We start from the raw sequence: 5,757 nt of genomic DNA, 5'->3' as shown, positions 1-5,757 counted from the left end.
TCATAGAACCCTTCAGCTTCAGCTTCTTCAGCATTACTGCTCAGGGCACAGATTTGGATTACCATAGTATTGAATGGTTTGCCATGGAGATGAACAGAGATCCTTCTGTCGTTTTTGAGATTGCATCCAAGTACTGCATTTTGGACTCTTTTGTGAATTATGATGGCTACTCCATTTCTTCTAAGGGATTCTTGCCCACAGTAGTAGATATATTGGTCATCTGAGTTAAATTCACCCATTCCAGTCCATTTTAGTTCACTGATTCCTAAAATGTCGACATTCAGTCTTGCCATCTCCTGTTTGATCACTTCCAATTTGCCGTGATTCATGGACCTAACATTCCAGGTTCCTATGCAATATTTCTCTTTACAGCATTGAACCTTGCCTCCATCAACAGTCACATCCACAACTGGGTATTGTTTTTGCTTTGGCTCCATCCCTACATTCTTTCTGGAATTATTTCTCTACTGATCTCCAGTAGCATATTGGGCACCTACCAACCTGGGAGTTCATCTTTCAGTGTTCTATCTTTTTGCTTTTTCATACTGTTCATGGGATTCTCAAGGCAAGAGTACTGAAGTGGTTTGCCATTCCCTTCTCCAGTGGACCATGTTTTGTCAGAACTCTCCACCATGACCTGTCCATCTTGGGTGGCCCTACATGGCATGGCTCATAGTTTCATTGAGTTAGACAAAGCTGTGGTCCATGTGATTAGATTGGTTAGTTTTCTTAGTTACCAGAAGCACATACCTGGTATCTAAACCTCATTCACATTCACTTAGAGGTCATTATGAGAAACTGGAACGTTTGCTGAGAAGGTTCCAGGACAGTAAGTTTTAGGACAGTAAGTGTAATGCAGGGCCCTCACCATGAGAGTGGGTAGATATCACACATATCCATTTTGTTTCTAGATAGGCAACTCCAATTGGGAAATGAAAATATAAAATTGAAATTCTAATTTTCATTTCTAAATAAATGGCTCTGGGAATGATGACATTGATATATCTCCAGCACTTCTATTAAAGTCATGAGAAAGTCCAAGGCTACCAAGTAGCTTATATTCTTCACCTCCCTCTACCTATGTATTCATCTCACCAGCAGCAGAATTTTTCCTTTATTTTCTAAACTATACAGGCCAATTTTGGTCAATAATACATTTTTTGGTCAAAATAAGTCTGTGCCTGCATCTGAAAATAAGATGATGGTTCCTCTCACCAAAGCATGCTGACATTTCTCAGAATTCAGACATTTAAGCATAAGAAAGAAAAAATAATAATAATAAGGCATACATGCTACAAAGCATTTTATTAATAAATTCCAGGATTGTTAAATAAATATATAATGAGCACCATGCTTAATATGTAGCATTTTTTCCTCCAATAGAGATGATCAACATTATCCACATCATTATTTGATTTTTGAATGAGCATCTTATAGCAATGCATTCTCTTCAGGTTAAATAGAGGACCTATCAAGTTTCTCTCCAGTACTAAAATACATGATACAATTTTATAAATTGAAACTGCAATATTCCCAAATAATAGTGGGCATGAGACAATATCAAAAATATTGCATATATTTTTATTTATATGTGTTCCCACAACTAATCTCAAGTATCAATTTTCATGACACCTCCAATGAATTTGATAAGGTGTCTATTTTATTCCCTGGCAGATTCAACATAATACAAAGCCATTGTTTCCTCAACATGAAAAATATTCTATCACTTTAATAGATGATTATATTCAGTTCAGTTCAGTCGCTCAGTCATGTCTGACTCTTTGTGACCCCATGGACTGCAGCATGCCAGGCCTCCCTGTCCATCACCAACTCCCAGTGTTTACTCAAACTCATGTCCGTTGAGTCGGTGATGCCATCCAACCATCTGTGGAGATACCCCACGTCCAAAGTCAGAGAAATCCCAGTAAGACGGTAGGCACTGGAGCAGCTGTGAGGAGACACCCCACATCTATGGGCAAAGGAGAAGCCCCAGCAAGACCGTAGGAAGGGTGAATTCACATTTAGAATCAAACCCCATTCCTGCCAGAGACGCTCAGAGGGCTCAAACAAACCTTGTGTGCACCAGGACCCAGGGACCCCACAGAGACTGAGACAGAACCGTGTTTGAGCGTCTCCTGTGGAAGTATGGATCGGCAGTGGTCTGCCACAGGGCCAGGGGCTCGGGGTGTGGGTATGGCATAAATCCTCTTGGAGGAGGTCCCCATTAACCCCACCATAGAGCTGCCAGAACTTACACAGGACTGGGAAATAGACTTCTGGAGGGCACAACAGAATCTTGTGCACCAAGACCCAGGAGAAAGGAACAGTGACCCCACAGGACTTGCCTGTGGGTGTCCAGGAGTCAGCGAAGGTCGGTGGTGGCCTGCTGCAAGGTTGGGGGCATGGACTATAGCAGTACATACATGAGATCTTTTGAGGGAGGTCACCATTATCTTCATTACCTCCACCATAGTTTAAAGAAAGAAAGTGAAGTTGCTCAGTCGTGTCCGATCCTTTGCGATCTCATGGACTGTAGTCTACCAGGCTTCTCTGTCCATGGAATTTTCCAAGCAAGAGTACTGGAGTGGGTTGCCATTTCCTTCTCCAGGGGATCTTCCTGACCCAGGGATTGAACCCAGGTCTCCTGCATTGCAGGCAGATGCTTTACCATTGAGCCACAGGGGAAGATCACCATAGTTTAAAGTGAAGTCGCTCAGTTGTGTCTGACTCTTTGTGACCCCATGGACTGTAGTCTGTAAAATGTAACCAGGCTCCTCCTTCCACGGGATTTTCCAGGCAAGAACACTGGAGTGGGTTGCCATCAGTTCAGTTAAGTTCACTTCAGTCGCTCAGTCGTGTCTGACTCTTTGCGCACACGTCTGACCCATGAATTGCAGCACGCCAGGACTCCCTGTCCATCACCAACTCCCGGAGTTCACTCAAACTCGCGTCCATCGAGTCAGTGATGCTATCCAGCCATCTCATCCTCTGTCATCCCCTTCTTCTCCTGCCCCCAATCCCTCCCAGCATCAAAGTCTTTTCCAATGAGTCAACTCTTCGCATGAGGTAGCCAAAGTACTGGAGTTTCAGCTTTAGCATCATTCTTTCCAAAGAAATCCCAGGGTTGATCTCTTTCAGAATGGACTGGTTGGATCTCCCTGCAGTCCAAGGGACTCTCAAGAGTCTTCTCCAACACCACAGTTCAAAAGCATCAATTCTTTGGCGCTCAGCCTTTTTCACAGTCCAACTCTCACATCCATACATGACCACTGGAAAAACCATAGCCTTGACTAGACGGACCTTAGTCGGCAAAGTAATGTCTCTGCTTTCTAATATGCTGTCTAGGTTGGTCCTAACTTTTCTTCCAAGGAGTAACCGTCTTTTAATTTCATGGCTGCAGTCACCTTCTGCAGTGATTTTGCAGCCCCGCAAAATAAAGTCTGACACTGTTTCCACTGTTTCCCCATCTATTTCCCATGAAGGGATGGGACCAGATGCCATGATCTAAGTTTTCTGAATGTTGAGCTTTAAGCCAACTTTTTCACTCTCTTCTTTCACTTTCATCAAGAGGCTTTTTAGTTCCTCTTCACTTTCTGACATAAGGGTGATGTCATCTGCTTATCTGAGGTTATTGATATTTCTCCCAGCAATCTTGATTCCAGCTTGTGCTTCTTCCAGCCCAGCATTTCTCATGATGTACTCTGCATAGAAGTTAAATAAGCAGGGTGACAATATACAGCCTTGACGTACTCCTTTTCTTATTTGGAACCAGTCTGTTGTTCCATGTCCAGTTCTAACTGTTGCTTCCTGACCTGCATACACATTTCTCAAGAGGCAGGTCAGGTGGTCTGGTATTCCCATCTCTTTCAGAATTTTCCACAGTTTCTTGTGATCCACACAGTCAAAGGCTTTGGCATAGTCAATAAAGCAGAAATAGATGGTTTTCTGGAACTTTCTTGCTTTTTCCATGATCCAGCAGATGTTGGCAATTTAATCTCTGGTGCCTCTGCCTTTTCTAAAACCAGCTTGAACATCAGGAAGTTCACAGTTCACGTATTGCTGAAGCCTGGCTTGGAGAATTTTGAGCATTACTTTACTAGCGCGTGAGATGAGCGCAATTGTGCGGTAGTTTGAGCATTTTTTGGCATTGCCTTTCTTTGGGATTGGAATGAAAACTGAACTTTTCCAGTCCTGTGGCCACTGCTGAGTTTTCCAAATTTGCTGGCATATTGAGTGTAGCACTTTCACAGCATCATCTTTTAGGATTTTAAATAGCTCAACTGGAATTCCATCACCTCCACTAGCTTTGTTCGTAGTGATGCTTTCTGAGGCCCACTTGACTTCACATTCCAAGATGTCTGTCTCTAGGTGAGTGATCACACCCTTGTGATTATCTTGGTTGTGAAGATCTTTTTTGTACAGTTCTTCTGTGTATTCTTGCCACCTCTTCTTAGTATCTTCTGCTTCTGTTAGGTCCCTACCATTTCTGTCCTTTATCAAGTCCATCTTTGCATGAAATGTTCCCTTTGTATCTCTAATTTTCTTGAAGAGATCTCTAGTCTTTCCTATTGTGTTGTTTTCCTCTATTTCTTTGCATTGATCGCTGAAGAAGGCTTTCTTATCTCTTCTTGCTATTCTTTGGAACTCTGCAGTCAGATGCTTGTATCTTTCCTTTCCTCCTTGGCTTTTCACTTCTCTTCTTTTCACAGTTATTTGTAAGGCCTCCCCAAACAGCCATTTTGCTTTTTTGCATTTCTTTTCCATGGGGATGGTCTTGATCCCTGTCTCCTGTACAATGTCATGAACCTCATTCCATAGTTCCTCAGGCACTCTATCTATCAGATCTAGGCCCTTAAATCTATTTCTCACTTCCACTGTATAATCATAAGGGATTTGATTTAGGTCATACTTGAATGGTCTAGTGGTTTTCTCTGCTTTCTTCAATTTCAGTCTGAATTTGATAATAAGGAGTTCATGATCTGAGCCACAGTCAGCTCCTCGTCTTGTTTTTGCTGACTGTATAGAGCTTCTCCATCTTTTGCTTCAAAGAATACAATCAATCTGATTTTGGTGTTGACCATCTGGTGATGTCCATTTGTAGTGTCTTCTCTTGTGTTGTTGGAAGACGGTGTTTGCTATGACCAGTGCATTTTCTTGGCAAAACTCTATTAGTCTTTGCCCTTCTTCATTCTGCATTCCAAGGCCAAATTTGCCTGTTACCCCAGGTGTTTCTTGACTTCCTACTTTTGCATTCCAGTCCCCTATAATGAAAAGGACATCTTTTGGGGGTGTTAGTTCTAAAAGGTCTTGTAGGTCTTCATAGAATCATTCAACTTCAGCTCCTTCAGCATTACTGGTTGGGGAATAGACTTGGATTACTGTAATATTGAATGGTTTGCCTTGGAAACGAACAGAGATCCTTCTGTCGTTTTTGAGACTGCATCCAAGTACTGCATTTCGGACTCTTTTGTTGACCATGATGGCTTGTCCATTTCTTCTGAGGGCTTCCTGCCCACAGTAGTAGATATAATGGTCATCTGAGTTAAATTCACCCATTCCAGTCCATTTTAGTTCGCTGATCCTAGAATGTCGATATTCACTCTTGCCATCTTTTGTTTGACCACTTCCAATTTGCCTTGATTCATGGACCTGACATTTCAGGTTCCTATGCAATATTGCTCTTTACAGCATTGGACCTTGCTTCTATCACCAGTCACATCCACAACTGGGTATTGTTTTTGCATTGGCTCCATCCCT

Source organism: Oryx dammah, unplaced genomic scaffold, assembly GCF_014754425.2.
Source record: "Oryx dammah isolate SB20612 unplaced genomic scaffold, SCBI_Odam_1.1 HiC_scaffold_23, whole genome shotgun sequence".
NCBI lineage: Eukaryota > Metazoa > Chordata > Mammalia > Artiodactyla > Bovidae > Oryx > Oryx dammah.
The sequence above is the reverse complement of the archived record's forward strand: the minus strand, read 5'-3'. Positions refer to the sequence as shown.